This window comes from Hemitrygon akajei, chromosome 7, assembly GCF_048418815.1.
Source record: "Hemitrygon akajei chromosome 7, sHemAka1.3, whole genome shotgun sequence".
NCBI lineage: Eukaryota > Metazoa > Chordata > Chondrichthyes > Myliobatiformes > Dasyatidae > Hemitrygon > Hemitrygon akajei.
This window is the reverse complement of record NC_133130.1, coordinates 21,876,232-21,902,219: the sequence shown is the minus strand read 5'-3', so window position 1 is coordinate 21,902,219 and position 25,988 is coordinate 21,876,232. Positions and strand designations below refer to the sequence as shown.

Genomic DNA, 25,988 nt, shown 5'->3' with positions numbered 1-25,988 from the left:
ACTGGCAGCCAACAAGAAAAGGTTGCTTTCATTCCCACTCACTGCCTCCTACCAATAAGCCAATGCTCTAACCACGCCAGTAACTTCTTGTAATACCACGGGCTTTTAACTTGGTAAGCAGCCTCTTGTGTGGCACCTTGTCAAAGGCCTTCTAAAAAACCAACTATATAACAACCACTGCATCCCCTTTATCTATACTATGTGTAATCTCCTCAAAGAATTCCAACAGGTTTCATCAGGCAAGATTTTCCCTCAATTAAACCATGCTGACTTTGTCCTATCTTGTCCTGTGTCACCAAGTACTCCATAACCCCATCCTTAACAACTGACTCAAAATCTTCCCAACCACTGAGGTTAGGCTAACCGGTCTATAATTTCCTTTCTGTTGGCCCCCTCCTTTCTTAAACAATGGTTTACAAATACTTTATTGTCACCAAACAATTGATACTAGAGCGTACAATCATCACAGTGATATTTGTTTCTGCACTTTGCACTCCCTGAAGTACAAATCAAAGTAAATATAATAAAAATTTAAATTATAAATCATAATTAGAAAATAGAAAAGGGAAAATATGGTAGTGCAAGTCAGGTCCAGATATTTGGAAGGTACAGCCCAGATCCGGGTCAGGATCTGTTCAGCAGTCTTATCACATTTGGAAAGAAGCTGTTCCCAAATCTGGCCATACATATCCTCGTGCTCCTGAACCTTCTCCCGGAGGGAAGTGGGACAAAAAGTGTGTTGGCTGGGTGGGACTTATCCTTGATTATCCTGGCAGCACTGCTCCAACAGCGTGTGGTGTAAAATGGAGTGACACTTGCAATTTTCCAAAACTCCAGAACTACTGCAGAGTCCAATGATTCTTGAACGACCATTATTAATGCCTCCACAATCTCTTCTGCTACCTCTTTCAGAACCCTAGGGTGTAGTTCATCTGGTCTGGGTGACCTATGCACCCTTGGGTCTTTCAGCTTTTTGAGCACCTGCTCCCTTATAATAGTAACTGCACTCACTTCTCTTCCATCACATCTTTCAACACCTAAAACACTGCTAGTATCTTCCACAATGAAGATTGATGCAAAATACTCATTTAATTCATCTCCACCTCCTTGGCCACCCCTCCATTATTATTTCTCCAGCCTCATTTTCTAGCGGTTCTATATCCACTCATCTTATTTTTTTTATTTACTTGAAAAATCTTGTTCTGTCCACCTTGCTATTATTTGCAAGCTTGTTTCCTATTTCATCTTTTCCCTCCGAATGATTCTTTCAGTTGCTTTTGTAGGTTTTTTAAAAGCTACCAAATCCTCTATCTTCCCACATATTTTTGCTTTGTCGTGTGCCTTCTCTTTTGGTTTTACATTGGCTTTGACTTCCCAAGATCTTAAGGCACAAACTAACGGAGATGGGAGTAGATTCTCACATGGTGGATTGGATAGTGGACTACTTGACAGATAGACCTCAGTATGTGCGGTTGGGAGACTGTAGGTCTGACACGGTGGTCAGCAGCACAGGAGCGCCGCAGGGAACCGTACTCTCTCCGGTCCTGTTCACCCTGTACACATCAGACTTCCAATATAACTCGGAGTCCTGCCATGTGCAGAAGTTCGCTGATGACACGGCCATAGTGGGGTGTGTCAGGAATGGACAGGAGGAGGAGTATAGGAAACTGATACAGGACTTTGTGATATGGTGCAACTCAAACTACCTGCGTCTCAATATCACCAAGACCAAGGAGATGGTGGTGGACTTTAGGAGATCTAGGCCTCATATGGAGCCAGTGATCATTAACGGAGAATGTGTGGAGCAGGTTAAGACCTACAAGTATCTGGGAGTACAGTTAGACGAGAAGCTAGACTGGACTGCCAACACAGATGCCTTGTGCAGGAAGGCACAGAGTCGACTGTACTTCCTTAGAAGGTTGGCATCATTCAATGTCTGTAGTGAGATGCTGAAGATGTTCTATAGGTCAGTTGTGGAGAGCGCCCTCTTCTTTGTGGTGGCGTGTTGGGGAGGAAGCATTAAGAAGAGGGACGCCTCACGTCTTAATAAGCTGGTAAGGAAGGCGGGCTCTGTCGTGGGCAAAGTACTGGAGAGTTTAACATCGGTAGCTGAGCGAAGGGCGCTGAGTAGGCTACGGTCAATTATGGAAAACTCTGAACATCCTCTACATAGCACCATCCAGAGACAGAGAAGCAGTTTCAGCGACAGGTTACTATCGATGCAATGCTCCTCAGACAGGATGAAGAGGTCAATACTCCCCAATGCCATTAGGCTTTACAATTCAACCGCCAGGACTTAAGAACTTTTTAAAAGCTATTATTAATGCTTTTTGAGATAGTGATTTAGATGCATATCATATTTTTTACTGAGTTAAGTATTGTATGTTATTAGTTTTGCTACAACAAGTGTATGGGACATTGGAAAAAAAGTTGAATTTCCCCATGGGGATGAATAAAGTATCTATCTATCTATCTATCATTGTCATCCACAGTTGTACTATTTCGCCATGAGTATTACTTTATTTTTGGAACACATCTAGCCTGCACCTTCCTCAATTTTCCCAGGAACTCAAGACATTGCTGGTCTGCTGTCATCCCTGCCAGCATCGCCTTCCAATTTCCTTTAGCCAGCTTCTCGCTCATACCACTAATTTCCTTTACTCCACTGAAATACTGTTACGTCAAATTTCACTTTAGCCCCAACAAATTTCAAGTTAAACTTTTACCTCAAGTTGCCTAATCGCCTCCAGTTCATCATATTACACCCAATCCAGTATTGCTGATCCCTAGTAGGCTCAACAAAAACGTTCTAAAAATCCATCTCATAGGCATTCAACAAACTCTCTCCTAAGATCCAATTTCAAACTGATCTTCCCAATTTACCTGCATGTTGAAATTTCCCATGACTATCATAACATTGCCCTTTTGACACGCCTTTTCTATTTCCTGTTGTAATCTGTGGTCCACATCCCAGCTACTGTTGCAAGGACTGTATATAAATGCTATCAGGTCCTGTTACCCTTGCAGTTTCTGAACTCAACTCAAGAATTCAACATCTTCCAATCCTATATCACATCTTTCTAATGGCTTGATACCATTCTTTACCAGCTTAGCCATGCCGCTCCCTCTGCCTCTGTTCCTATCTCTCTGTGACAATATGTAACCTTTGGCATCAAGCTCCACACTACTACTATCCTTCAGCCACAATTCAGTAATGGCCACAACATCATAGCCGACAATCGGTAAAAGTGGAACAAGATCATCCACCTTATTTCTTATACTCCATGCATTGGGCAATCATCTCTAGATACAAAGGACCCAAGTAGCTGGTTAAATGATCCATGTTTACATATCTTTTTCTTGGACATTCTAACTAAATTTACAACTAACATCCACATAAACTCATAAGTGGGTAAGTAGTGAATGTAAGGACTTAATAACTCATCTTCCTAGAATCACTGTTGAAGGAAGGGTTAGTCTGCATGTGGTTACTGGAAAACATTCAACATACAACTGAAAAGTACTTCAATAGTGTGCATTTTGCAAAATTAAACTGCGTCCCAGTCAATTTCAGACCATCGTTCAGATCCCAGCCAGCACAATAGAAGGGTGCCCTGACTGAACACTGCTCATTTGCTTTTAATGACATGTTCTTTTTCTAGATTCCTATTTAAAACGTAACTTGGGATATGGGAAAATAAAAGAAAATTTGAATTGCAGCAACACATCAACAATAAATAAGATGATCATTTTGGAGTTTACTCTCAAAACAAGAAAGCTTACTTGAAAAGTCGATAAAATATAAACAGATGAACAACTTAAGTTCCAGAGTAGAAACTCTGTGTGTATGAGACCTTGCTGTAACATTCCTACTGTTCATTCAATTATAAAAAGGTTCAAAACGTTCTATTTTGAAAAGCTATCCCCAGTACAGGAAGTGCCAATAGGAACTTTTTGTTCACCATTATATCATCCCAAAATTGAAGCAAACTAGTCAATCACAGCAGTTCTCACAAACTAGTGCTTATAATTCTGCCAGTAGGATTATTCAGTTGAACAAAAAGTACCTCTGATCGGAAATGGACCATGTATATTTTAACATTAAGTACATATGCATGTAAAAACTACACATCTAATTTCAACCAAAGCATGAACTTTGAAATGAAGGAACTAAGAGCATACATCAACATACTTATCCCAATACAGCACTGATTTCACTGTTTACCTCATGTAAAAATTAAATATGGCAAAGATAAATATCGAATTTATTAACCCATTTACCTCTTCAATTTCACTGGCCTTACTCTTTTCTATTCGGAATCAGAATCAGGTTTATTAACACCAGCATGTGACCTGAAATTTGTTAACTTAGTAGCAGCAGTTCAATGCAATACATAATCTAGCAGAGAGAAAAATAATTCTAAAAATAAAACAATAAGTAAATCAATTACATACATTGAATAGATTTTTAAAATGTGCAAAAACAGAAATAATGTACGTTTTTTTTTTAAAAAGTGAGATAGTATCCAAAGCTTCAACGCCCATTAAGAAATCGGATGACAGAGGGGAAGAAGCTATTCCTGAATCGCTAAGCGTGTGCCTTCAGGCTTCTGTATCTCCTACCCGATGGTAACAGCGAGAAAAGGGCATGTCCTGGATGCTGGAGGTCTTTAATAATTGTCCCTGCCTTTTTGAGGTACCACTCCCTAAAGATGTCCTGGGTACTTTGTAGGACAGTGCCCAAGATGGAGCTGACTAGATTTACAACCTTCTGCAGTCCTGTGCAGTATTCCCCCGCCCACTCCCCCCCCATACCAGACATAGATGCAGCCTGTCAGAATGCTCTCCAAGGTACAATTAAAGAAGGTTTTGAGTGTATTTGTTGACATGCCAAATCTCTTCAGACTCCTAATACAAGTATAGCCGCTGTCTTGCCTTCTTTATAACTACATCGATATGTGGGACCAGGATAGATCCTCAGAGATCTTGACACCCAGAAGCTTGAAGCTGCTCACTCCCTCCACTTCTGATCCCTCTATGAGGATTGGCATGTATTCCTTTGTCTTACCCTTCCAGAAGTCCACAATCAGCTCTTTCATCTTACTGATGTTGAGTGCCAGGCTGTTGCTGTGGCACCATTCCACTAGTTGGCATATCTCACTCCTGTACACCCTCTCGTCACCACCTGAGATTCCACTAACAATGTCAGCAAATTTGTAGATGGTATTTGAGCTATGCCTAGCCACACAGTCATGTATATACAGAGAGTAGAGGAGTGGGCTAAGCACACACCCAAGGTGCACCAATGTTGATCGTCAGCAAGGAGGATATGTTATCACCAATCAGCACAGACTGTGGTCTTCTGGTTAGGAAGTCAAAGATCCAATTGCAGAGGGAGGTACAGAGGCTCAGGTTCTGCAACTTCTCAATCAGGATTGTGGGAACTGCGGTTTTAATTGCTGAGCTATAGTAAATGAACAGCATCCTGACGTAGGTGTTTGAGTTGTCTAGGTGGTCTAAAGTCATGTGGAGAGCCACTGAGATTGCATCTACCATTGACCTATTCTGGCGATAGGCAAATTGCAATGGGTCCAGGTCCTTGCTGATGCAGGAGTTCAATCTAGCCATATCCAACCTCTCAACCCATTTCATCACTGTCAATGTGAGTGCTACCAGGAAGTAGTCATTAAGGCAGACCACAGTGCCTTCTTAGGCACTGGTATAATTGTTGCCTTTTTGAAGCAAGTAGGAACTTCTGCCGATAGCAGTGAGAGGTTGAAAATTTCCTTCAATACTCCTGCTAGTTGGTTGGCACAGGTTTTCAGAGCCTTACCAGGTACTCCATTGGGAGCATCTGCCTGCGAGGGTTCACCCTCTTTAAAGACAGCCTAACATCGGCCTCTGAGACAGAGATCACAGGGTCATCAGGTGCAGCAGGGATCTTCACAGCTGTAGTTGTGTTCTCCCTTTCAAAGCGTGCACAGAAGGCATTGAATTAATCTGGTAGTTAAGCATCGCTGCCATTCATACTATTGGGTTTCGCTTTGTAGGAAGTAATGTTTTGCGGACCCTGCTACAGTTGCCGTGCACCTGATATCGCTTCCAACCTCGTTCAAAATTGTCTTTTCACCCTTGAAATAGCCCTCCGCAAATCATACCTGGTTTTCTGGTATAAGCCTGAGTTGTCAGACTTCAATTTAGCCTTCAGCAGATGACGTACCTCCTGGTTCATCCACGGCTTTTGGTTTGGGAATGTACAGCAAGTCCTTGTAGGCACACACTCATCCACACAGGTTTTAATGAAGTAACAACTGCAGCATACTCATCCAGATTCAAAGATGAATCCCTGAATACAGTCCAGTCCACAGATTCAAAACAGTCTTGTAGGCACTCCTGTGCTTCCTTTGTCCAAACCCTCTTGGTCCTCACTGCTAATGCTGCAGTCTTCAGTCTCTGCCTATACTCAGGGAGCTAGGTGATCAGACTTCCCGAAGTGAGGGCATGAAATAGCATGGTAGGCATTCTTGATGGTGACGTAGCAATGGTCCAGTGTGTTGTTTCCTCTGGTATTGCAAGCGATCTGTTGATGGTGGTTGCTTAGTGATTTTTTTCAGACTGGCCTTGTTAAAGTCTCCCAAAATTATGGTGAAGGTGTTAGGGTGTGCTGTTTTGTGCATGTTGTTCACATTATTCAGATCATCTGAAGCCTGCTTGACATTGGCCTGAGGTGGAATGTAAACTGCTACCAGAATAACTTCTGTGGTAGGTTAAAAAGAACACTTTACTGCTAGATATTCCAGGTCTGGTGAGCAGAATTGGGACAGAACTGATACATTTGTGCACCAAGAAGAGAAGATCATGAGGTATACTCCTCCACCTCTGCTTTTGAGAGATTACAGATCTATCCTGACGGTGTATAGCAAACCTGATTTGAATCACTGCATCCGGTAGGGAAGGGTTAACCAGGATTCCGTGAAACAAAGGACACATGCGGTCCTGATGTTGTGGGGGTGGAACTGGATTCTCTGACGGTGGTGTCTGAAAAGAGGATGCTGTCCAAGTTGCATGCCATTTTGGACAATGTCTCCCATCCACTCCATAATGTACTGGTTAGGCACAGGAGTACATTCAGCCAGAGACTCATTCCACCGAGATGTAACACTGAGCGTCACAGGAAGTCATTCCTCCCTGTGACCATCAAACTTTACAACTCCTCCCTCGGAGTGTCAGACACCCTGAGCCAATAGGCTGGTCCTGGACTTATTTCCACTTGGCATGATTAACTTATTATTTAATTATTTATGGTTTTATATTGCTATATTTCTACACTATTCTTGGTTGGCGCAGCTGTAACAAAACCCAATTTCCCTTGGGATCAATAAAGTATGTCGGTCTGTAATGTCCCTCTGATTTAGCACCCTAGCTCTGAGATCATCAATTTTATTCACCAGAGACTGCATGTTCACCAGCAAGATAGTCAGTATAGGGAGTTAAAAATCCCATTTACTTAAAAGCATTTGTAATCCTGATCTATGCCCGCACTTCTTCCGAGGTTTTCTCCATGGGTACTTCCAACCACAAGGTGTTGTTTCCATCGGTTTTAAGCAGCGATAGCTCATTTAAACACATTAAGACATCTTTGTTGACTGTACTGACCTTGGAAGCAGTTATGCTTTTTAGCTGTAGCAGACTGTAACAGGAATATTTAATTGTATCCATTGAGAGTGCTGCCGCTACTCGGGTCACGCCGAGGCGCTCTGGAAGTTTACACTGATACAATAGTTACACTTAAGAGACTCGTAAATAGGCACATGAATATACAGAGATTGGAGGGATTTCAACCATATGCAGACAGAAGGGACTACCGTAGATTCCGGACTACAGAGCGCACCTGATTATTAGCCGCAGGCTCTAATTTTAGAAATAAAATCAATTTTTTAATTGTAAAGGCCGCACCGGATTTTAGGCCGCACCGCTACTTTTAAATATACATACGTATCGGTAACACAAATTACGTTGCATATACTTTTTTACTGAACAGCACGAACAACATTCCAATATCTCCTAGCGACTGATAAAAATATATATATTGCAGCCTACCAGGAAAAGTTATTGATCGACTTTAACTTAAAAGCAGCGTTTTCGATCGGGTCTAATCGGGTCTGACGCTTGCGCAATGCGATCGGGTCTAATCGGGTCTGACGCTTGCGCATTGCGATCGGGTCTAATCGGGTCTGACACGCTTGCGCAATGCGATCGGGTCTAATCAGGTCTGACGCTTGCGCAATGCAATCGGGTCTAATCGGGTCTGACGCTTGCGCATTGCGATCGGGTCTAATCGGGTCTGACACGCTTGCGCAATGCGCTCGGGTCTAATCGGGTCTGACGCTTGCGCATTGCGATCGGGTCTAATCGGGTCTGACGCTTGCGCAATGCGATCGGGTCTAATCGGGTCTGACACGCTTGCGCAATGCGATCGGGTCTAATCGGATCTGACGCTTGCGCAATGCGATCGGGTCTAATCGGGTCTGACGCTTGCGCATTGCGATCGGGTCTAATCGGGTCTGACGCTTGCGCAATGCGCTCGGGTCTAATCGGGTCTGACGCTTGCGCATTGCGATCGGGTCTAATCGGGTCTGACGCGCTCGGGTCTTGCTTCGAGTATTTTCCATATTGATGAGGGTGAGTACAAATGACTGATTTACAATAATTTAATTGTGAAAGTGCGCTTGATTTATCGTACAATTTCATTGGACCTCTGTGAACTACTCATCAATTTTATTGGTCTACTGTTACGAGGCAAAATGTTTACGAGGCGGCATGAAAAAAAAACCATGTATTAGCCGCTCTGGATTATAGGCCGCAGAGTTCAAAGCTGTTCAAAATGTGGGAAAAAAGTAGCGGCTTATAATCCGGAATCTACGGTAGTTGTCATTAGCTTAATTATTTCAGCACAACATCATGCCCAAAGGACCAGTTCCTATGTTGTACTGCTCTGTGACCCACCTTCTATGTTCTAAGGCTTTTGGTCTGGTAGATAAGGTACAAAAAGTTTTTTTTAAGTTCCTATACATGTGATGAGTATGCTTCAGAAATATATAGAAAACACAAATGAAGCACAGAAGTACCTTTGAATGAGTGGGAAGAGAAGCAATTGTACATGATTATTCCATGTCTATCACTACATCGCAAAAATGAAACCCTTCAAATGTTACCTCATCCACAGAATGGAGATGCATTACACAATAATATGGCCAACTATATCAAAAGCTACAAACTGGTCATGGATCAGGCAAAGAATTACACCCTATCCTCGTTTTATGCGTCTTCAGTCTATGTGGATCCAGAGTTATGCAAGGAACCCATTTCTACCAATGTCTCCTTATATGCGTCCAAAGATCAGTTATGCGAGGAGCACTGCTTTCCCGCCGATCCAAGTCACGTGCGCACACCTCACAGTCTCACTCCTGCCAGTCTCGCATTGGTTTTGGCAAGGTGTGGATGTGCAATTTTGCGCTCTTAAACTTTTATTGGTTTTGCCTATGGTGCAGCAATTTTGTGCTTGAAGTATTTAACTATGCCTCCTAAGCGTCCGATGTCATGTCCTGGGCCATCAGCCGAGCGGCAGAGAACTGTTTTAACACTTGAAAAAAAGTTGGAAATTACAAACAGCACAGCATCAGCTGAAGGTAACACAGCTCTGGAACACTACTGCCAAGAACAGAATCTTGCCTTTAAAGTTCTTTTGTTGCTTGAAAATGCGCCAGCCCATCCTAAACATTTGAACAGCATTCATCCTAACATAACAGTGCATTTCCTACCGCCTAACACAACATCACTGATTCAACCACTCGACCAAGGTGTGATCCACATTCAAGGTGTATTTATTTTATGGCGAACTCTCTCTCAGATGCTGCAGGCAACAGACGATTTTGAAAATCCCAGGAGTTTACCAATGGTGAGGGACTGGTAGAAGTCGGAACACTTGGCACAAATGGCGATGGGCATGGACCCAAGTTTAGAACAGAGTCAGCATTTCAGTCATTCTCTGCCGTCAACCCTTCTTCCCTACAAGCAAATTTATGCTGAAAAACAAAATGCTGCCAAGCAAACAACCCTCACCACTTTCTTCAAACCGGTGGCAGCAGTTCTAGGAGTTCTGTGAGTCTACCTTCACCCCTTGCTGTGCTTGATATGATCCTGATGACCACAACCATCCATGCACCTTATCCACGTAAAGCTGCCCGACACCACAACAACCACTCATCTCCCGGAGCGAACACACCTGCCACTGTTGGTGAGTACTGTACACCCTAGTATGTTAACTTTCTATGATTTATTACATTGAATAATACCTTAAATTGATGAAATATAATACGAATGTGCCTTGTAGTACTGCTTTTGTGTCGTATTGTTATGAAAATGTGAATAAATTACAGATAAAACATTTCAGAAGCCCTCTGGAACGCATCCCTATTTTCTCCATTTAAATAATTATCCACATTATGCGATTTCACATTATGCGTCAACTGCGAGGAACATATGCCCCACTTATAACGAGGATAGGGTGTAGGTAGCAGCCAATTCTCACCAAACTAATTACCACTGTTGGCTACCTCCACTGATCTGTTTTATCTGCACAATGTGCCTCAGCTCCTATTATGATTGCTTCAAAAGTCCAAGATACACATTCAATCCTTTATTAGTAACTTAGCAAACACACAATCTTGAAGCGATGAATCTTAGCACACCCAAGTGCAACTTGAGCATAATGAGCAGTCATCAAAAGATGCGCCATTCGTCAATCCCCAGCCTCAAACTGCAACAAACAAAGCATGAATGCATAACTTTTTTCCTTCAGTTTTACTACGCACTCCATTCGTGTGACTGGTTACCATAATAAACACACAAGACAATGCAGATAGAGAACAGATGCATTGTTCCTACAGTCCAGCCTCCTTGAATGTTACACTATAATAATTACAACTACATGTAACCAAGACACAGGAGACATGAAATCTCAACATTACACAAAATGTCATCTTTCTAGAAAGCAGAACATCCTGGATGGTGATCTTCTCAAGAAATTGTTCCTCTTGACTGTACTACAGAAAATCTGTCTTGAATTGCTACTGCCTCAGCTCATCCAAGCACAAAACTGAAGTCCTATTGACTGTCAGCTTGGATCACTTGCAGCAGCTCCAATTCACCCCTAGGCAGCTGGTTCAATTTCTCACTCAATTTCTATCAAATGAATATACTTCAGGTGAGACCATTCCTGAAGCTCTCTCTGATGAGGAATGGTCCCCTTGCGAACAGGCACATCTCCCTGCATATAGATGATTAGCAGTTCACAATAGTTTTCACTCCCTAAGTCAGCCACTTACAATCCACAAACGACATAACTACTCACAACCTTCTCTTGACCCATGGTGCACAAGAGAATTCATGTTCCTTTTCCTGTCAGGTTGATCTTGTTTATGAGGCTCTCTGTGCAGAACACTGCTGTATATCCTTGATCAAGGAAAGCATAAGTAACCACCATCTTGTTACTCTCCTTAGACTTCACTTAAACTGGAATAATAGGAAGTTTACAATCGTAATCACTAGCTCCCGTAATGCCATTAGATACTAGGGCATTACTCACTGCTGTGTTTGATTCATTCATGCTTGTTTCGAATCTGCACCTTTTTCTTCAGAGTGAAAATGAAGTATGCTGGGATGCTTACCACTAGATACCTTGCATGAAAGACGCTTCCTGCGATCCTTGCTGCAGTGTCCTGTACACAGACAACCAAAGCAGATACCAATTTCTTTTAGGAAGGCAAGCCACTCATAATTAATTTTTTCACCAACTTCGAGACAAATTCAAAATAGGTTCACCATTGCAGAAAAGGCAAACCTCATTTGTTCTGGACTCAGTTTTAGCTTTACTTTTCACTGTACCCATAGTAGCAGCAATCTTTTAGCTTTAGAATGCATTCATAATCCAGTTTTGTTCACACCTTTGCTTATGCTGGTGACGTAGCTTCATATAACTTCCCAAACACTGGGCGCATGGCAATCTTTAACTCATCTTTCAAAAAAGTCAATGTCAGCGAAAGTAACCATACAGTTGTGTCTTTCTTACAGTTTATAGTCCACCGATCTTCATTTTTCCCTCAGTTTATCGGCCGACTTATTTACAATAATCCTCATATTAACAGGCATGTCCAACACACACGTCCTGCACGTCTTCCACAGCGTCTACCAAAAAGACCAACCTTGAAGAGCTTTCACGTCTTCTGATTTAATATGCTGCTAAGGAAGAGCCTTTTAGATGCAGGCCACAGCAATTTTGTGCACGTCACCAAAATGTTCCTGCAGTAAAGCTTGAGCCTTCAGATATCCTTCCTCTAGGCTTGCTCGCTGGCAACTTTTGATAAGCTCTCCAGGGTAACCTCCAGTGAACTGTTCAAGAAAATAGAGACAGTCATCATAATCATCAGTCTTACCTTCAATGCTATTCTTGAAAGCCCTCAAAAGTTTAAATATACTGCAATGGATCGCCAATGACGATTTGAATCTCTTTCAGGCAGAGATGCAATGCATTGTTGCTGCATCACTAAGCTTGTTATTTCCCTTCACATCCCTATGACCTCCAGTGCAGCATTTAAACCTCCATCATGTGAAACATGAGTGTCACCATACTATAAATCAATGTCCTCAGAAGCACCTTGTGCTGGTGGATATGGCATCTGCTCAGAGCACTTCCTTCAGAGTGCCTAAGGATGAACACCCTGAACTACTCCTTGGGATCCAAAATCGTGGCTCAGATATTTGAGGAACTTGTGTCCACACTGACAGAGTATGTTGGACTTTCTCTGTAGCATGTCAACATAGGATCTCTCACCATAACACTGTTTTGCTGGAGCACTTTTAGCACCCATAGCACTTGAAGCCTTTAGCACTTTATCACTGGCCATCTTAGCTGCAATTTCTTCCTGTAAGTTACTCCATCCTGAGGAGCAACGCACGTTTCTCCCTCAATACTTGTTGTCTTGTGCATAGCTCAGCCTCTGTTTTAATGTGTGCCGATGAGGCGTCAGAGGCATAGGATGCTCTGGTGGCAATAGAACCTGCTGCATACATGTTGGACACACCATCTTCAAGGTGTACATCATCCTGAAAGTCATCAGCTTCATACATAGTTACAGCATGTTCTGTGGCCTTAAAAATATTTTAATTTCTTCTAGCAATTTGACCGTCACTATTGCATATTTGTTTAATTTCTTAGTCTTGACTTCAATGCCACTGCTTCCAGCTTGACTCATGTTTTCCCAAATATGCCAACCAAAAGTTCAAAGGTCCAATTTAATGTCAGAGAAATATATACAATATACATCCTGAAAAGCTTTTCCTTCGCAAAACATCTACGAAAAACAGAAGTGCCCCAAAGAATGAATGACAGTTAAATGCAAGAACCCCAAAGTCCTCCCGAGCTCCTCCCTCCTGCACGTAAGTGGCATCAAGGCAACGATAAAAACCAGACAAAACAATGGCAATTAAATTCAGATGTCGACATTCAAAATAGTTATCATTTTAACAGAACCCCTTAGGCAAGCACCACTATATAGCTCACAACCCCCAACTGGATAGGCAGCACTGACCATTCAAGATTGTTTCAAAACAAACACACAGTATGAATCAACAAAAGGTCATTACTTGCCACAAGCTGCTCCACGCTTTGGCACTTCTAATTTGTGGACACATCCGAACGCTGATGTTTGTTTAGTATAAATATCGAAAAGTTTTGCAGACAGAATGCTATGGCCAATTCTAGCCAAACCAACTGCTGCTGTCGGTGATCCCCATGGGTTTGTTATACTTGCATGACATGATGCACCTCAGCTCCCACAATGATGTTCCAAAATTCAAAGATATGTATTCAATCTCCATTAAAAATTAACAAACATACAACTTGAAGCCATGAAATTAAGCACATCCAAGTTTCGCATCATTGAGCTCTCAGCAAAAGATGAGACATCAGTCTGCCTCCAACCCCAAACTGCAAAGAACAAAGCATGAATAAGTAACGTATTCCATTCGCTTTTACACTGCCCCCCCCCCCCCCGAGTGAATAGCTACCATAATAAACGTATAACATAGAATACAATACAGATGGAGAACAGATTCACAACTCCTATGGGATAGATTCTCTCTCTGTCAGTTAATCTAATTTATATATTATTGATAACTGGTCTTAGTACTATAACACTAATCAAGAAGGCGACATCAAGTTCCAAAGGAATGGAGTTGAAGATCCTTTTGTCAATTGTGAAGAAATGAGTAAAATCATTTCATATTAGACAAGGAGAGGTAATGATAATAGCATATTTTAAGATTCATTATTAGAGCCAGGAAGGAAAGTGGGTGTAAGCAGATGAGTGTGATTAGAATAGTAGATCCAGTAAACAGACTGAGTTCAGAGACAGCACAAAGAGAAGTTGAAAAGCAGGAAAAGATGCAAGCTCAGTATTCTGCAAAATTTGCATGGATCTTCACTGAATATACTCAAGTTATTTCTTCAGTGGTTTGAACGGAGCATGACTGCGCAAGCACGTGGAGGTCAGCCAGTGAGAACAGCAAGAAGAGTTTAAAAAGACAGATTTATACAGTGGGTGGAGTAGAGGGAGACAGTAGGAAGGCTTTGGCTCAACGGGGCTTCAGCAATAATGGGCCGAGGTGAGGTAGCTTATCAGTGTAGAAATACAGACAGAAAGTATGTGTGTGAGGCCAGTTTTCTGTGCTCGGTGTCAGATGTGGGAGGTCCTGGAAACTCCCAGTCTCCCGAATGGCCACATCTACACCAGGTGAGTCAAGCTGCAGCTCATTAGGGACCATGTTAGGCGACTGAAGATGCAGCTCGATGAACTTCATCTGGTCAGGGAGAGTAAGGAGGTGATAGAGAGGAGCTATAGGCAGGTAGTCACGCCAGGGCCTGGGGAGAGGCAGTGGGTAACAGTCAGGAGATGGAAATGCAAGAGGCAGATGCTAATGAGCACCCCAGTGGCTGTCCCTTAACAATAAGTACTCCTGTTTTGAGTACAGTTGGGGGAGACAGCCTACCTGGGGGAAACAATAGTGGTCGCACCTCTGGCACAGAGTCCGGCCCTGTGGCTCAGAAAGGTAGGGAAAGGAAGAGGATGGCAGCAGTGATAGGAGACTATAGTTAGGGGGTCAAACAGGCAATTCTGTGAACGCAGGAAAGAAACGTGGATGGTAGTTTGCTTCCCAGGTGCCAGGGTCTGGGAAGTTTCTGATCGTGTTCTGAAGTTGGAAGGAGAACAGCCAGAGGTCATGGTACATATTGGTACCAACGACATAGGTAGGAGAAGGGAGGAGGTCCTGAAAACAGACCACAGGGAGCTAGTAAGGAAGTTGAGAAGCAGGACCTCAAAGGTAGTAATCTCAGGAATACTGCCTGTGCCATGTTACAGTGAGTATAGGAATAGAATGAGCTGGAGGATAAATGTGTGGCTGAGGGATTGGAGCGGGGGGCAGGGATTCAGATTTCTGGATCATTGGGTCCTCTTTTGGGGCAGGTGTGACCTGTACAAAAAGGACAGGTTGCACTTGTATCCCAGGGGGACAAATATCCTGGTGGGGAGGTTTGCTAGGGCTATTGGGAAAAGTTTAAACTAGGATTGCTGGGGGTGAGAACCAAACTGAAGAGACAGAGGAATGGGAGGTTGACTCACAAATAGAGAAAGCTTGGAGACACTGAGAAAGGGAGGATAGGCAGGTGATAGAGAAGGGACGCACTCAGACTTATGGTTTGAGATGTGTCTATTTTAATGCGAGGAGTATTATGAACAAAGTGGATGAGCTTAGAGCATGGATCAGCACTTGGAGCTATGATGTTATGGACATTACAGAAAATTGGATGGTTCAGGGACAGGAATGTCTACTTCAAGTGCCAGGTTTCAGATGTTTCAGAAAGGACGGTGGGGGGGCAAAAGAGGTGGGGGGGTGATCAGGGATAGTGTCACGGCTGCAGGAAAGGAGGAAGTCTTGGAGGGGTTGTCTACGGAGTCTCTATGGGTGGAAGTTAGGAATAGGAAGGGGTCAATAACTCTACTGGGTGTTTTTCTTTAAATAGACCACCCAACAGTAACAGGGGTATCAAGGAGCAGATAGGAAAGGAGATTTTGGAAAGGTGTAATAATAACAGGGTTGTTGTGGTGGGAGATTTTAATTTCCCAAATATTGACTGGCATCTCCCTAGAGTGAGTAGTTTAGATGGGGTGCAGTTTGTTAGATGTGTTTAGGAAGGTCTCTTGACACAATATGTAGATAAGCCTACAAGAGGAGTGGCTGCACTTGATTTGGTATTGGGAAATGAACCTGGTCAGATGTCAGGTCTCTCAATGGGAACACATTTTGGAGATAGTGATCACAATTCTATTTCCTTTACCATAGCAATGGAGAGAGATAGGAACAGACAAGTTAGGGAAACGTTTAATTGGAGTAAAGGGAAATATGAGGCTATCAAGCAGGAACTTGACACAGATGTTCTCAGGGAAATGTACAGAAGAAATGTGGCAAATGTTCAGGGGATATTTGCGTGGGGTTCTGCATAGGTACGTTCCAATGAGACTGGGAATGGATGGTAAGGTACATGAACCGTGGTGTACAAAGGCTGTTGTAAATCTAGACAAGAAGAAAAGAGCTTACAAAAGGTTCAAAAAACTAGGTAATGATAGAGATCTAGAAGATTATAAGGCTAGCAGGAAGAAGCTTAAGAATGAAATTAGGAGAGCCAGAAGGGGCCATGAGAAGACCTTGGCAGGCAGGATTAAAGAAAATTCCAAGGCATTCTACAAGTATGTGAAGAGCAAAAGGATAAGACGTGAGAGAATAGGACCAGTGAAGTATGACAGTGGAGAAGCGTGTATGGAACCGGAAGAGATAGCAGAGGTACTTAATGAATACTTTGCTTCAGTATTCACTACAGAAAAGGATCTTGGCAATTGTAGGGATGGCTTGCAGCAGACTGAAAAGCTTGAGCATGTAGATATTAAGGAAGAGGATGTGCTGGAGCTTTTGGAAAGCATCAAGTTGGATAAGTCACCAGGACCGTATAGGATGCATCATCAATGAGGACGGGAGAGGTTCCGGAGGATTGGAGGGTTGCAGTTGTTCCCTTATTCAAGGAAGGGAGTAGATATAGCCCAGGAAATTATAGACCAGTGAGTCTTATTTCAGTGGTTGGTAAGTTGATGGAGAAGATCCTGAGAGGCTGGATTTATGAATATTTGGAGAGGCATAATATGATTAGGAATAGTCAACATGGCTTTGTGAAAGGTCATGCCTTACAAGCCTGACTGGATTTTTTTGAGGATGTCACTGAACACATTGATGAATGTAGAGCAGTACATGTAGTATATATGGATTTTAACAAGGCATCTGCTAAGGTACCCCATGTAAGGCTTATTGAGAAAGTAAGGAGGCAAGGGATCCAAAGGGATGTTGCTTTGTGGATTCAGAACTGGCTTGCCCCCAGAAGGCAAAGAATAGACAGACAGACAGACAGACAGACAGACAGACAGATAGATAGATAGATAGATACTTTATTCATCCCCATGGGGAAATTCAACTTTTTTCCAATGTCCCATACACTTGTTGTAGCAAAACTAATTACATACAATACTTAACTCAGTAAAAAAATATGATATGCATCTAAATCACTATCTCAAAAAGCATTAATAATAGCTTTTAAAAAGTTCTTAAGTCCTGGCGGTAGAATTGTAAAGCCCAATGGCATTGGGGAGTATTGACCTCTTCATCCTGTCTGAGGAGCATTGCATCGATAGTAACCTGTCGCTGAAACTGCTTCTCTGTCTCTGGATGGTGCTATGTAGAGGATGTTCAGAGTTATTCATAATTGACCGTAGCCTACTCAGCGCCCTTCGCTCAGCTACCGATGTTAAACTCTCCAGTACTTTGCCCACGACAGAGCCCGCCTTCCTTACCAGCTTATTAAGACGTGAGGCGTCCCTCTTCTTAATGCTTCCTCCCCAACACGCCACCACAAAGAAGAGGGCGCTCTCCACAACTGACCTATAGAACATCTTCAGCATCTCACTACAGACATTGAATGACGCCAACCTTCTTAGGAAGTACAGTCGACTCTGTGCCTTCCTGCACAAGGCATCTGTGTTGGCAGTCCAGTCTAGCTTCTCGTCTAACTGTACTCCCAGATACTTGTAGGTCTTAACCTGCTCCACACATTCTCCATTAATGATCACTGGCTCCATATGAGGCCTAGATCTCCTAAAGTCCACCACCATCTCCTTGGTCTTGGTGATATTGAGACGCAGGTAGTTTGAGTTGCACCATATCACAAAGTCCTGTATCAGTTTCCTATACTCCTCCTCCTGTCCATTCCTGACACACCCCACTATGGTTGTAGATGAGTCATATTCTGCATGGAGGTCAGTGACCAGTGGTGTGCCTCAGGGATCTGTTCTGGCACCCCTACTCTTTGTGATTTTTATAAAATGACCTGGATGAGGAAGTGGAGGGATAGGTAGTAAGTTGCTGATGACACAAAAGGTTGGGGTTGTTGTGGATAGTGTGAAGGGCTGTCAGAGGTTAAAGCACAACATTGATAGGATGGAAAACTGGGCTGAGAAGTGGCAGATGGAGTTCACCCAGATAAGTGTGATGTGGTTCATTTTGGTAGGTCAAATATGATGGCAGAATATAGCATTAATGGTAAGACTCTTGGCAGTGTGGAGGATTTCTGGAAAGCATCAAGTTGGATAAGTCACCAAGACCGGACGGGATGCATCATCAATGAGGATGGGAGAGGTTCCAGAGGATTGGAGGGTTGCCGCTGTCTCAATTTCCCTCGGGATCAATAAAGTATGTCTGTCTCATCAGTGCTGGTTAGGTCAGATCAGGAGCAGGATGGAAAACGTATGCCTTGGCAGGATGACAGGCATCAGAAAGCTCAGAATCAGACCCTGCAGACTAAATGCAGGTATTCTGTAAAGCAATCACCCAATCCAAGTTTGGTTTCCACAATGAACTAGAAATGACTTTGAACACATTAGACCAACTGAAGTACAGTACAATTTTTTAAATTTCTACCATATGCAATTTTTTTAATTATTTTCAATGAGTCAGGATAAAATACACGGCATACAAGGACACCAATTTCCTAAAAGGCATTCATAGGAATTATTTTACTCTGTATAAAACAAATGCCACAGTAGGAAATTCTGGATTTTTAAGGAATAAGCTGGGCAGATGCAAACAACATCACTGGAAGTGTTTGCACCAGTTGTGATTCAGTTATGTTGTTCATAGTTACTTTGTGATAACTTAGAAGCAAATGTTCCAAAGCAAAAAGGTTAATTTTACTCAAATTATTCAGCAATGAAAATGGATAATCAGATCTATTTGGAAAGCATCCGGCTCCTAAAATAAATTTCTGCAGCTCTGATAATAACTTTTAAACTTTCTCTGGCACGAGCCTATTCACATTCCTGCTTGTTATATTATTCTTCAAGTCTGAATTTTCAGCTTTCTCACTGTTTCTCAGCAGCTAACAGGCAATCATAAGAACCATTGACCATCTAGCTTTATGAATCCTGTGGGGTTCAGAACCACATGTATTAAAAAACAGGGCCTGGGTCTTAGAGCAAGGAACGACCCAATGTTTGGATGATTTAAATGCCGTGCCAGATCATTTAAATAAATTTCTTGTAGTTTATTTAGTGTTCACCAAGAAAATACAACAAGGTATCTGTGCTAAATATTGCGGAAGACTTACTTGAGAATTAATCTCTATTTTAAGAAAAGCAAATTTTCAACATCAAGAAAGAAATTCATATTGATGCACAGATCTCATGCTAGATTTCAACAAATGGGATGAAATATCAGTAACTGTTCAGAAAAAACCTTCCAAAAAACATTTTCGATAAAACTCTCCGCAGCCTCAAACTTCAAAAGTATTAAAATACTAGAATAATCACAGAAAGCATTTTCCTTTACATGTTTGTAAAATAAGCTATTTCTAAGTTTTTGAAATCCCATTGTGGAACTTAATAGAACTTGGTCAGATTTCTTAAAAACAGAATTAAAACAAATATTCCCTTGTAAAGAATGTGAGCTGAAAATTTGTAATCGGAAACTCCGGAGGTCATAGGTTAACAAAGCTGAGCCAAATGGAAAAGATGCTTAAAAGTTTAACTAGATGTAATGAAATTGAGAGATCAGTTTAAGATGGCATAGAGCAGGTGACAACTTACTGGCGGTTCTCAAAGAAATACAACTCAATACTTTATTAATAACTTCTGCAAAAAAAATTATGGTACACGATCACCGCAAACAATGAAGAGGCATGCGAAGGTAAGGCAGAGTTAAGAATCAAAGCATGCAGTTGCAAGACAGTTGGATAGAGGTCGAGGGATGTTCAAGGAGTCGGAGCATGGTGGAGGCATATGTAAGACTGAGTGGTAGCGAACTCAAGGTATTTTCAAGACAAAGTCGGGGGCACAAAGCGGCGAAAAATCAGAGCAGAGTTTGAGCGATTTAAGTGCTGGACCAATTTAAAGAGGTTGGGTATGGGCCGGAAAGTAGCAATTGGGTCCAGGACCACATGCATCAAAGTGGCAGGGCCTGGGTCTCAGAGCGAGGAATGGCCGATGTTTGGATGATTTAAACGCCAGGCCAGATCAATTGATAAGGCCAGCAGTCGGGACCAGAGTCAAGGGTCCAGGTTGGCTCTGCTCAATAATGTTAACTCCACTCTTCGCTGCACTGAGACAGAGGATGTGTGCCTCCTCTAGGCTTTGTGTCTGAGGACTTACTTTCATTCTAAAGTATCACTTCCACTGCCAACTCTCATGCCAACCATCACCCACTTCTACAAGTTTTAATTGCCCTGGTATATGCACAAAACTAATGTACTTGAACAGTCAAATCCAATTCTTTCCTACAATTCCTATTATCTTACCACAAAGTTTCTCCAAACTTACAGCCCACATAAAATTTCTTGGGCCATAATGTTATCTATTTTACTTAATAACTCAGTTTACCTTTAGTTTTCTCCCCTATCCAAACCATTTACTTTTAGTATCAACTGCAAATGCACAATCAAGTCTAAGCAACTTGTCCTTTTCACCAAACTTGGATGGTAGAAGCTGTAGTTCCAGGCTGGATCCCACTTTTATCTTGAGTGCATTTTTCCCTCCGTAATATTGTTTTAACAACTACTGACCTTGGTTTTTGACACAATCATGCCTTCCATTATTCCAGAAAATTTTTAATCAATACATACCAGAAAGTTAGATTTCAATTTCTCTGTCCTTTGTCAGGTATTATCAATTTTGTATTAATCTGTAGTTAACAAGATTATTATAGTCAATAATTCTTGAAGATTACAAGAAAGACTGATACCTTTTAGTTAACAGAGCTGCCAAGATAAACTTTAGAACAAAAATAAATAATTTTTAAACAAGTTAACTTGCATAGAGAGGAATGGAGGAAAGGTTGTGCCTAGAATGTGCTGATGGTCAGTATTGGAACAATAAGTGACAAATTCAGAACACTGGAAAACTGATAAATTTCAAGACTTGCAATGAACTAATACAAAGCAATTAAATCTGAGGATATAGTGGTTCCAAAGTGTTTTTACAACTCATTTATAGAGCACATTTCATACAGATGATATAGTTCAGTGTGCTTTACAGAGCAAACATGAAAATAAAATAAAAAATAAAAATAAACATGAAAGTAAAAGACAAAGATATTGGTTAAATCCAGGTTAAATAAATAAGTTTTGAGCTGGCATTCTTAGGTGTCAACTGAGTCTGCATCTCTTATACTTATACCTTAGATATTAAACTCCACAGTTCAGTAGCATAGTTTAAAAAAGCTGACCCAATTAACATTTGAGAGAAATTGTTCAAATATAAGAGATGGGCAGAAGATGATCTGACAGCACAAGCAGGATTATAAATTGAAAGCAATTCTGTGATGTACTCTGGTCCCAGACCATAAGAGCTTTTTAAACAAAAGGGCTTTAAAATTAATTGCAAAACATACAGGAAGCTGATGCAAAGTACCTAAGACAGGAGTGATATGTTCCTGTGGAAGTTGCAATAAGGTAAGGGGTAGCAAGGATAGATTGCAAATACAGGTATCTCCTGCTTCACGAATATTCGCTTTTACAAAAGACCTACATTAGTAACCTGTTTTCGCATTACAAAGAGGATTTTCACTTTTACGAAATTTTTCCCATATAAATTAATGGTTCTTCGCTTAACGCCATTTTGGCTTAAGAAAGGTTTCATAGGTACACTCTACCTTTGTAAGGGGGGGGGGGGAGGGGGAGAACACCTGTAGTGCCAACAGCCCAAGAAAGAAAGAACTTTGAATAGCATAACTTCCCTTTGCGCACCAAGGGTCTGCAGACCAGATTAGCAATCCAAGGCACACCCACACCAGCTAAAAGACATTATTTTAAAACCTTGAAGTATTATCAGTTGTCAGCTTTTGGTTTCTATCAACTTTTAACACCTGTATGGTAAATGGAGATTGTTCTTGCAAGTAAAAAATTCAAACATAGTTTACCAAATGGTCAATTGGTCAAACTATCCATAACTGCTTGTCAATTCTGAATAAAACTGGCATTTCTCTGTTCAGAATTCAGAACAGTCTAGTGCCTGGGGCACAAAAAATATATAGTTAAGTCATAAGAGTGCATTTGTTCTGGGTGCAATTATTTTATCAGTGATAACACTCCCTCATCCTGATTTTAGTAATTTCTAGCAATGGCATTCTGAATGAGTTGAAGTTTGTCAACACAGTGCCTTGAAAAAGTATTCAACATCCACAACTATTTTTACATTTTACTGTCTAATTTTCTAAGTTTAAAATATATTGAAGCAGGACATTAAGCTAATCGACAAAACATTATGCATCATGTCAGATCAAAAGAAAAATTCCAAAACCCATCAACAATTTACCAAAAGATTCAAAACCAAAACTGTAATCATCTTGTTTGTAATTACTATGCTAACTTTCCTCAGGCACATTGCTGTATATTACCCAATTTCTTGACGTAGAAAATGAAGATCACCTGTTTTCAATGAGTAAGATTAAATAACCCTTCTCTCTGTAAGGTTCAATAGTACAGTAGATTTTCAGACCAAACCAAAATGAAGATACAAGTCAGGAAATACTACAGATCTGGGGAAGGGTACAAGACCATCTCAAAGGCACCTCAGAACTCAGCACAGTCCATCATGAAAAAGTGGAAAAATATGAAACCACAACCATACTGCCTAGGTCAGACCGCTCCTCTAAACTTAGTCAGCAGAGCAGAATGCATTTGGAAAAGAGGCTACCATGATGTCAAAAATCAAGGAGTGAGCTACAGAAGCCAATAGCTGCAACTGGAGATGAAGTTTATGGCACCACAATCTCGAAGGTCTTGCCCAAAAAGGATATTTATGGAAGAGTGCCAAGGAAGAAACCCTGGCTTTAAAAAACGCGTATCCTTGCCCATAAAGACTTTGCAGCGAGTCACTTAAAAGATACTGTAAAAATGAAAGTGGTCTTGTGGTCCGATGAGGTACCACTAAAGTAGAACTTTTCAGTCTCAACGCTAGACATCAACGCATCGCAAATCTAATATTGCGCATCAGCCAAGTAACACCATCCCTATCGCAAAGTATGGTGGCAATAGCATCATGCTATGGGGATGCTTTTCAGCAGCAAGGATTGGAAAGATGATTAGGATTGAAGATGAATGCCTGCTAAATACAGAGAGATCCTGGATTAAAACTTGATAGCCTTTGCCACAAATCATAAACTGGTGAGGAAGTTCATCCGTAAGCAGGTCAACGACCCAAAACACACTGCGAGAGCAACCACAAAGTGACTTCAAATGAAGAAAATTGATGTCCTTGAGTGGCCCGGTCAAGAGTCACAACCTTAACCTGATTAAACATCTCTGGCAAGACCTCAAGACTGCTGTCCACCATTGCTCCTCAACTAACCTGGTACAGCTTGAGCAATTTTGCAAGGAAGAATAGGCAAAAATTGCTTCATCACACTGTGCAAAGCTAATGGCACTTGAAGGGTGGATCTTAGGAGGATGATGGCGCGCAACAGCAACTCCTTTGCTTGCATCTTTGGAAGTAGCTCTTTTTCTATCTTCATTTTCATTTTTAGAATCTTTTTATTAATACATAATCTTCTACAACTATAGAATAATACAAAATATCAACAAATTAATATGTATACAATTAATAGAGCTGAAGAAGAAAAACTAATCATAATATATAAAAATGAAAAAAAATTATACATAGAAAAAAGGGAAAAAACCCCATCTAACTAAGAAAAAAAACCCATTAGGAATCAACTCCCAGAAGCAATATGTTTAACCATCATCTAAATATATAGAAAATAAAATTCATCAACCACCAATTCACATTTTAAAAAAAGATAATAAAATTGGAAGGAAACCATATAGAATAATTCAAATTAAATGGTAATATTTGGCAAAAAGAACACCATCTTCTCTCAAAATCAAATCAAGGTTCAAAAGTTCTACTTCTAATTTTTTGCAAACTGAGACATAACATTACTTGAGAAAACCATTCAATCAATGTAGGGGAAGAGATATCTTTCCATTTTAATAAAATAGCCCTTCTTGCCAACAATGTAACAAATGCAATTACATGTTGATCTGAAGACGAAATATCCTGAATATCATGCGGAACTATTCCAAATAGAACAGTTAATCTATTAGGTTCTAAATTAATTTTCAAAGCTTTAGAGATCGTAGAAAATAAAGATTTCCAGAACAGTTTTTCTATCTTTAATGTCTCTATTTTTCCCCTTTCCGTGTTCTCTTAAAGATCCTGACCTGGAGTTACACGCTGACTTTGGTTCTTTGTGGGAATGGGACCCACTTTCGGGGTCTCACGATTGGCTGCTATTCGATTTACCAAGGACACGGCCTAGAAGACTAGCGTGCTTCAGGGCTCCAGGATTTTGTGGCTCTGGAGGTGGGAGGACTCGAGGTCAGTGCCTCCGCAGGAAACTGGTGTGTCATGAGAATACAGGGAAGATCAAAAGCTGTGAGCTGGCTGTATGTTCAGAGACCCGAGTTCTTTGGGCACAGAGTTCGGAAAAAGCAACGCAACAGACTTTTAACATCATCAGTGAGTTGTTTGTTATGCCTTCCCTCTCGCTGTGAAACTGGAACACCTCTTTTCCCCTTATTAGTGAGAGAGAGAGCCTGTGGTATGTTGAATACTGGATGAATGAGTAGCCTTTGGGGTACTGCAAGCCTGTGTCTTTTTTGATGCTTTGCTGCACGCTTGAGTACTCGGTGGAAGGCGCCGATGCATTTTTTTTGTTGGTGAGGGAGGGGGATCATTCCCTTGTTGCTGCTTATGCGTGGATGAGGGAAGCTGGGAGGGGGGCTTTGGGGTTCTAACATTTAATTGTCATTCATTCTTTGAGGCACTCTTCTGTTTTCAAAGATGGTTTTGAAGAAAAAGAATTTCAGGATGTATATTGTATACATTTCTCTGACATTAAATGTACCTTTGAAATCTTTGACTTATCCAAAGACTACTGGAAGTAATAGCTGCAAGAGGCAGTTCAACCTTATTTCAGTTGAAATGAGGTCAACTAACATTTCAGTTTGAATTTTTAATGCTTTACAATTTTCTGTTTTTTGGGCTCCACTGTGAAAAAAGCATGTGATTCACAAGTAAAAACTCAGTTAAATTGATCAAATCCCCTGGCTGTAATACTCAATTATGTGAACAAAGGGTTGGTGGCTGAATATTTTTTCAAGGTACTGTACCAAGGTCCCTATTTCTAATAATCATCCCATTACTGCTTTGGAAGGCCAGTAAAAAGTGCACTGCAGTAATCTGGTCTCTTCAGTATAAAGGCATGAATATGTTTTTTCA

General features: G+C 41.3%; 1 protein-coding gene across 6 annotated transcripts in view; it reads right to left on the bottom strand.

The window, feature by feature from the left end:
- The window catches only part of akt3a (v-akt murine thymoma viral oncogene homolog 3a), a 442,785-nt gene that overhangs the window by 290,208 nt on the left and 126,589 nt on the right, over positions 1-25,988 (bottom strand). The window contains exon 1 of one of the 6 annotated variants that reach the window (XM_073050484.1): positions 11,730-11,841. The exons of the other annotated variants lie outside the window; for them this stretch is intronic. The gene's annotated coding sequence lies outside the window, so the exon portion shown is untranslated. Of the gene's footprint in view, positions 1-11,729; positions 11,842-25,988 lie in introns of those variants that run through there. 6 annotated transcript variants of the gene reach the window in all.